The sequence below is a fragment of the Asterias rubens genome, chromosome 16 (genome assembly GCF_902459465.1).
Source record: "Asterias rubens chromosome 16, eAstRub1.3, whole genome shotgun sequence".
NCBI lineage: Eukaryota > Metazoa > Echinodermata > Asteroidea > Forcipulatida > Asteriidae > Asterias > Asterias rubens.
Window position 1 is genome coordinate 2,302,052 of NC_047077.1, and position 9,344 is coordinate 2,311,395.

Below are 9,344 nucleotides of genomic sequence, written 5' to 3' on the forward strand. Positions count from 1 at the left end.
GTGCCGTCACAAGGGTGACCTATAGTGACTGGAGTGTAGCAGTGAGTTTACTAATCAGTGCAACTAGTGCTGTCACACGGATGACCTACAGTGGCTGGAGTGTGGCAGTGAGTTTACTAATCAGTACAACTTGTCACACGGATGACCTACAGTGGCTGGAGTGTAGTAGTGAGTTTACTAATCAGTACAACTTGTGCCGTCACACGGATGACCTACAGTGGCTGGAGTGTAGTAGTGAGTTTACTAATCAGTGCAACTAGTGCTGTCACACGGATGACCTACAGTGGCTGGAGTGTGGCAGTGAGTTTACTAATCAGTACAACTTGTGCCGTCACCCGTATGACCTACAGTGGCTGGTGTGTAGCAGTGAGTTTACTAATCAGTACAACTTGTGCCGTCACACGGATGACCTACAGTGGCTGGAGTGTAGTAGTGAGTTTACTAATCAGTACAACTTGTGCCGTCAAACGGATGACCTACAGTGGCTGGAGTGTAGCAGTGAGTTTACTAATCAGCACAACTTGTGCCGTCACCAGGACGACCTACAGTGGCTGGAGTGTAGCAGTGAGTTTACTAATCAGCGCAACTGGTGCCGTCACAAGGGTGTACTATAGTGACTGGAGTGTAGCAGTGAGTTTACTAATCAGTGCAACTAGTGCTGTCACACGGATGACCTACAGTGGCTGGAGTGTGGCAGTGAGTTTACTAACCAGCACAACTTGTGCTGTCACACGGATGACCTACAGTGGCTGGAGTGTGGCAGTGAGTTTACTAATCAGTACAACTTGTGCCATCACACGGATGACCTACAGTGGCTGGAGTGTAGTAGTGAGTTTACTAATCAGTACAACTTGTACCGTCACACGGATGACCTACAGTGGCTGGAGTGTAGCAGTGAGTTTATTAATTAGTACAACTTGTGCCGTCACACGGATGACCCACAGTGGCTGGAGTGTAGCAGTGAGTTTACTAATCAGTACAACTTGTGCTGTCACACGGATGACCTACAGTGGCTGGAGTGTAGCAGTGAGTTTACTAATCAGTGCAACTATAGTGCCGTCACATGGATGACTTACAGTGGCTGCAGTGTAGCAGTGAGTTTACTAATCAGTACAACTTGTGCCGTCACACGGATGACCTACAGTGGCTGGAGTGTAGCAGTGAGTTTACTTATCAGTGCAACTAGTGCCGTCACATGGATGACCCACAGTGGCTGGAGTGTAGCAGTGAGTTTACTAATCAGTGCAACTATAGTGCCGTCACATGGATGACTTACAGTGGCTGCAGTGTAGCAGTGAGTTTACTAATCAGTACAACTTGTGCCGTCACACGGATGACCCACAAAGGCTTGAGTGTAGCAGTGAGTTTACTAATCAGCGCAAACAAGTGCCGTCACATGAATGACCTGCAGTGGCTTGAGTGTAGCAGTGAGTTTACTAATCAGCGCAACTAGTGCCGTCACATTGATGACCCACAGTGGCTGGAGTGTAGCAGTGAGTTTACTAATCAGTGCAACTATAGTGCCGTCACATGGATGACTTACAGTGGCTGCAGTGTAGCAGTGAGTTTACTAATCAGTACAACTTGTGCCGTCACACGGATGACCCACAAAGGCTTGAGTGTAGCAGTGAGTTTACTAATCAGCGCAAACAAGTGCCGTCACATGAATGACCTGCAGTGGCTTGAGTGTAGCAGTGAGTTTACTAATCAGCGCAACTAGTGCCGTCACATTGATGACCCACAGTGGCTGGAGTGTAGTAGTGAGTTTACTAATCAGTACAACTTGTGCCGTCACATGGATGACCTACAGTGGCTGGAGTGTAGTAGTGAGTTTACTAATCAGTACAACTAATGCCGTAACACGGATGACCTACAGTGGCTGGAGTGTAGTAGTGAGTTTACTAATCAGTACAACTTGTGCTGTCACACGGATGACCTACAGTGGCTGGAGTGTAGTAGTGAGTTTATTAATCAGCACAACTAGTGCCGTCACATGGATGACCTACAGTGGCTGGAGTGTAGCAGTGAGTTTATTCATCAGTGAAACTATAGTGCCGTGACATGGATGACCTAGAGTGGCTGTAGTGTAGCAGTGAGTTTACTAATCAGCACAACTAGTGCCGTCACATGAATGACCTACAGTGGCTGGAGTGTAGCAGTGAGTTTACTAATCAGTGCAACTAGTGCCGTCACATGAATGACCTACAGTGGCTTGAGTGTAGTAGTGAGTTTACTAATCAGTGCAACTAGTGACGTCACATGGATGACCTACAGTGGCTGGAGTGTAGCTGTGAGTTTACTAATCAATGCAACTAGTGCCGTCACATGAATGACCTACAGTGGCTTGAGTGTAGAAGTGAGTTTACTAATCAGCACAACTAGTGCCGTCACATGGATGACCTACAGTGGCTGGAGTGTAGTAGTGAGTTTACTAATCAGTACAACTTGTGCCGTCACATGGATGACCTACAGTGGCTGGAGTGTAGCAGTGAGTTTACTCATCAGTGCAACTATAGTGCCTTCACATGGATGACATACAGTGGCTTTAGTGTAGCAGGAAATTTACTTATAAGCGCAACTAGTGCTGTCACATGGATGACCTACAGTGGCTTGAGTGTAGCAGTGAGTTTACTAATCAGCACAACTAGTGCCGTCACATGAATGACCTACAGTGGCTGGAGTGTAGCAGTGAGTTTACTAATCAGTGCAACTAGTGCCGTCACATGAATGACCCACAGTGGCTGGAGTGTAGCAGTGAGTTTACTGATCAGCGCAACTAGTGCCGTCACATGAATGACCAACATAGGCTGCATTGTAGCAGTGAGTTTACAAATCAGTCCAACTGGTGCCGTCACATGACTGACCTACAGTGGCTGGAGTGTAGCAGTGAGTTAACTAATAAGTGCAACTAGTGCCGTCACATGACTGACCTACAGTGGCTGGAGTGTAGCAGTGAGTTAACTAATAAGTGCAACTAGTGCCGTCACATGGATGACATACAGTGGCTGTAGTGTAGCAGGAAATTTACTTATAAGCGCAACTAGTGCTGTCACATGGATGACCTACAGTGGCTTGAGTGTAGCAGTGAGTTTACTAATCAGCACAACTAGTGCCGTCACATGAATGACCTACAGTGGCTGGAGTGTAGCAGTGAGTTTACTAATCAGTACAACTTGTGCCGTCACCCGTATGACCTACAGTGGCTGGTGTGTAGCAGTGAGTTTACTAATCAGTACAACTTGTGCCATCACACGGATGACCTACAGTGGCTGGAGTGTAGTAGTGAGTTTACTAATCAGTACAACTTGTGCCGTCAAACGGATGACCTACAGTGGCTGGAGTGTAGCAGTGAGTTTACTAATCAGCACAACTTGTGCCGTCACCAGGACGACCTACAGTGGCTGGAGTGTAGCAGTGAGTTTACTAATCAAGGCAACTGGTGCCGTCACAAGGGTGACCTATAGTGACTGGAGTGTAGCAGTGAGTTTACTAATCAGTGCAACTAGTGCTGTCACACGGATGACCTACAGTGGCTGGAGTGTGGCAGTGAGTTTACTAATCAGCACAACTTGTGCTGTCACACGGATGACCTACAGTGGCTGGAGTGTAGCAGTGAGTTTACTAATCAGCACAAATTGTGCTGTCACACGGATGACCAATAGTGACTGGAGTGTAGCAGTGAGTTTACTAATCAGTGCAACTAGTGCTGTCACACGGATGACCTACAGTGGCTGGAGTGTGGCAGTGAGTTTACTAATCAGCACAATTTGTGCTGTCACACGGATGACCTATAGTGACTGGAGTGTAGCAGTGAGTTTACTAATCAGTGCAACTAGTGCTGTCACACGGATGGCCTACAGTGGCTGGAGTGTGGCAGTGAGTTTACTAATCAGTACAACTTGTGCAATCACACGGATGACCTACAGTGGCTGGAGTGTAGTAGTGAGTTTACTAATCAGTACAACTTGTACCGTCACACGGATGACCTACAGTGGCTGGAGTGTAGCAGTGAGTTTATTAATTAGTACAACTTGTGCCGTCACACGGATGACCCACAGTGGCTGGAGTGTAGCAGTGAGTTTACTAATCAGTACAACTTGTGCTGTCACACGGATGACCTACAGTGGCTGGAGTGTAGTAGTGAGTTTACTAATCAGTACAACTATAGTGCCGTCACATGGATGACCTACAGTGGCTGGAGTGTAGCAGTGAGTTTACTAATCAGTACAACTTGTGCCGTTACACGGATGACCCACAAAGGCTGGAGTGTAGCAGTGAGTTTACTAATCAGCGCAACAAGTGCCGTCACATGAATGACCTGCAGTGGCTTGAGTGTAGCAGTGAGTTTACTAATCAGCGCAACTAGTGCCGTCACATTGATGACCCCCAGTGGCTTGAGTGTAGCAGAGAGTTTACTAATCAGTACAACTTGTGCCGTCACATGGATGACCTACAGTGGCTGGAGTGTAGCAGTGAGTTTACTAATCAGTACAACTTGTGCCGTCACACGGATGACCTACAGTGGCTGGAGTGTAGCAGTGAGTTTACTTATCAGTGCAACTATAGTGCCGTCACATGGATGACTTACAGTGGCTGCAGTGTAGCAGTGAGTTTACTAATCAGTACAACTTGTGCTGTCACACGGATGACCTACAGTGGCTGGAGTGTAGCAGTGAGTTTACTAATCAGTACAACTAATGCCGTCACACGGATGACCTACAGTGGCTGCAGTGTAGCAGTGAGTTTACTAATCAGTACAACTTGTGCCGTCACATGGATGACCTACAGTGGCTGGAGTGTAGCAGTGAGTTTACTAATCAGTACAACTTGTGCTGTCACACGGATGACCTACAGTGGCTGGAGTGTAGCAGTGAGTTTACTTATCAGTGCAACTATAGTGCCGTCACATGGATGACTTACAGTGGCTGCAGTGTAGCAGTGAGTTTACTAATCAGTACAACTTGTGCTGTCACACGGATGACCTACAGTGGCTGGAGTGTAGCAGTGAGTTTACTAATCAGTACAACTAATGCCGTCACACGGATGACCTACAGTGGCTGCAGTGTAGCAGTGAGTTTACTAATCAGTACAACTTGTGCCGTCACATGGATGACCTACAGTGGCTGGAGTGTAGCAGTGAGTTTACTAATCAGTACAACTTGTGCCGTCACATGGATGACCTACAGTGGCTGGAGTGTAGCAGTGAGTTTACTAATCAGTACAACTTGTGCCGTCACACGGATGACCCACAAAGGCTGGAGTGTAGCAGTGAGTTTACTAATCAGTACAACTTGTGCCGTCACATGGATGACCTACAGTGGCTGGAGTGTAGTAGTGAGTTTACTAATCAGTACAACTAATGCCGTAACACGGATGACCTACAGTGGCTGGAGTGTGGTAGTGAGTTTACTAATCAGTACAACTTGTGCCGTCACACGGATGACCTACAGTGGCTGGAGTGTAGTAGTGAGTTTATTAATCAGCACAACTAGTGCCGTCACATGGATGACCTACAGTGGCTGGAGTGTAGCAGTGAGTTTACTCATCAGTGAAACTATAGTGCCGTGACATGGATGACCTACAGTGGCTGTAGTGTAGCAGTGAGTTTACTAATCAGCACAACTAGTGCCGTCACATGAATGACCTACAGTGGCTGGAGTGTAGCAGTGAGTTTACTAATCAGTGCAACTAGTGCCGTCACATGAATGACCTACAGTGGCTTGAGTGTAGTAGTGAGTTTACTAATCAGTGCAACTAGTGCCGTCACATGGATGACCTACAGTGGCTGGAGTGTAGTAGTGAGTTTACTAATCAGTACAACTAATGCCGTAACACGGATGACCTACAGTGGCTGGAGTGTGGTAGTGAGTTTACTAATCAGTACAACTTGTGCCGTCACACGGATGACCTACAGTGGCTGGAGTGTAGTAGTGAGTTTATTAATCAGCACAACTAGTGCCGTCACATGGATGACCTACAGTGGCTGGAGTGTAGCAGTGAGTTTACTCATCAGTGAAACTATAGTGCCGTGACATGGATGACCTACAGTGGCTGTAGTGTAGCAGTGAGTTTACTAATCAGCACAACTAGTGCCGTCACATGAATGACCTACAGTGGCTGGAGTGTAGCAGTGAGTTTACTAATCAGTGCAACTAGTGCCGTCACATGAATGACCTACAGTGGCTTGAGTGTAGTAGTGAGTTTACTAATCAGTGCAACTAGTGCCGTCACATGGATGACCTACAGTGGCTGGAGTGTAGCTGTGAGTTTACTAATCAATGCAACTAGTGCCGTCACATGAATGACCTACAGTGGCTTGAGTGTAGCAGTGAGTTTAACAATCAGCACAACTAGTGCCGTCACATGGATGACCTACAGTGGCTGGAGTGTAGTAGTGAGTTTACTAATCAGTACAACTTGTGCCGTCACATGGATGACCTACAGTGGCTGGAGTGTAGCAGTGAGTTTACTCATCAGTGCAACTATAGTGCCGTCACATGGATGACATACAGTGGCTGTAGTGTAGCAGGAAATTTACTTAAAAGCGCAACTAGTGCTGTCACATGGATGACCTACAGTGGCTTGAGTGTAGCAGTGAGTTTACTAATCAGCACATTAGTGCCGTCACATGAATGACCTACAGTGGCTGGAGTGTAGCAGTGAGTTTACTAATCAGTGCAACTAGTGCCGTCACATGAATGACCCACAGTGGCTGGAGTGTAGCAGTGAGTTTACTGATCAGCGCAACTAGTGCCATCACATGAATGACCAACATAGGCTGCATTGTAGCAGTGAGTTTACAAATCAGTGCAACTGGTGCCGTCACATGACTGACCTACAGTGGCTGGAGTGTAGCAGTGAGTTAACTAATAAGTGCAACTAGTGCCGTCACATGACTGACCTACAGTGGCTGGAGTGTAGCAGTGAGTTAACTAATAAGTGCAACTAGTGCCGTCACATGGATGACATACAGTGGCTGTAGTGTAGCAGGAAATTTACTTATAAGCGCAACTAGTGCTGTCACATGGATGACCTACAGTGGCTTGAGTGTAGCAGTGAGTTTACTAATCAGCACAACTAGTGCCGTCACATGAATGACCTACAGTGGCTGGAGTGTAGCAGTGAGTTTACTAATCAGTGCAACTAGTGCCGTCACATGAATGACCCACAGTGGCTGGAGTGTAGCAGTGAGTTAACTAATCAGTGCAACTAGTCCCATCTCATGGACGACCTGTGCTGTCACATGGTAACCTACAGTGGCTGGAGTGTAGCAGTGAGTTTACTGACCAGGGGTAACAATGTCCCAATAAAAAGTAGGTATTGTTACTACAGAGTGTAGAGTTGTCTGAGGAGAGAGATATGGAACAATTATTATATATGACTTACCAGCAGTGAAGAAAGTTGAGTTCACTCAGAGAGGCAGCTCAGTATCTCCTTCATGATGTAACATCACTCAATGGCAACAGTCAAATAACTTCTTGAAATTAATGTCTGCAAAATTTGAACGATGAAGAGCTGTTTATAATTGATCAGAGATACATGACATGTCTTGAAAACTGGTTGATTTCAATCCATATTTCAACCATCGTACAACTTTGATTTGTAAATGTTGATGCTTTGCAAAACCAAGTGCTTTGATTTAGTTTGTGTAAACACTCTGTATTGTCCACTGACTGCAAGTAGAAAATTGTTGTGATACAAATTCATCCTAAAAATGTATGCACTTCTGCAGAATCGATATATGTTCTCTAGAAGGGGGGGGGTTGACGTAACAATCTGAATGATCACTTAGTGAGATAAGAAATGTTTGAAAGAGATTTTCTGCTAATTCCTATGTATTGGCATGTCATAGCCAAGCTGTATAGTGCATCAGATTCAAATTCTGATGGCTGAGTGATCAGGGTGTGGGTTCAAATCCTGGTCATAAAACTTGTGTCCTTAAGCAAGACACTAAACTAGAATCGCTTCTCATTACCCAAGGGTAACAATCTAAACTAACCATTTCTTGTTTTATATAAGTGTTATAAATTGAACCAATTAACTTGTGGTACTAGAGCGAGACACTCGTCTATAATTGCTTCTCTCCACCCAGATGTAAATATGTAAATGGTGCCATCACATGAATGACCTACAGTGGCTGGAGTGTAGCAGTGAGTTTACTCATCAGTGCAACTAGTGCCGTCACATGGATGACCTACAGTGGCTTGAGTGTAGCAGTGAGTTTATTAATCAGCACAACTAGTGCCGTCACATGGATGACCTACAGTGGCTGGAGTGTAGCAGTGAGTTTACTCATCAGTGGAACTATAGTGCCGTCACATGGATGACCTTCAGTGGCTGTAGTGTAGCAGTGAGTTTACTAATCAGCGCAACTAGTGTAGTCACATGGATGACCCACAGTGGCTGGAGTGTAGCAGTGAGTTTACTAATCAGTGCAACTTGTGCCGTCACATGGATGACCCACAGTGGCTGGAGTGTAGCAGTGAGTTTACTCATCAGTGGAACTATAGTGCCGTCACATGGATGACCTTCAGTGGCTGTAGTGTAGCAGTGAGTTTACTAATCAGCGCAACTAGTGTAGTCCCATGGATGACCCACAGTGGCTGGAGTGTAGCAGTGAGTTTACTAATCAGTGCAACTTGTGCCGTCACATGGATGACCCACAGTGGCTGGAGTGTAACAGTGAGTTTACTCATCAGTGCAACTATATTGCCGTCACATGGATGACCTACAGTGGCTGGAGTGTGGCAGAAAATTTACTTATCAGCGCAACTGGTGCCGTCACAAGGGTGACCTATAGTGACTGGAGTGTAGCAGTGAGTTTACTAATCAGTGCAACTAGTGCTGTCACATGGATGACCCACAGTGGCTTGAGTGTAGCAGTGAGTTTCACAATCAGCGCAACTTGTGCCGTCACATATAACTGACCTACAGTGGCTTGAGTGTAGCAGTGAGTTTACTAATCAGCGCAACTAGTGCCGTCACGATGACCTACGGTGGCTGGAGTGTAGCAGTGAGTTTACTAATCAGTACAGCTTGTGCCGTCACACGGATGACCTACAGTGGCTGGAGTGTAGCAGTGAGTTTACTAATCAGCGCAACTAGTGCCGTCACGATGACTGACTCACAGTGGCTGGAGTGTAGCAGTGAGTTTACTAATCAGTACAGCTTGTGCCGTCACACGGATGACCTACAGTGGCTGGAGTGTAGCAGTGAGTTTACTAATCTACACAACTTGTGCCATCACCCGGATGACCTACAGTGGCTGGAGTGTAGTAGGGAGTTTACTAATCAGTACAACTTGTCCCGTCACACGGATGACCTACAGTGGCTGGAGTGTAGCA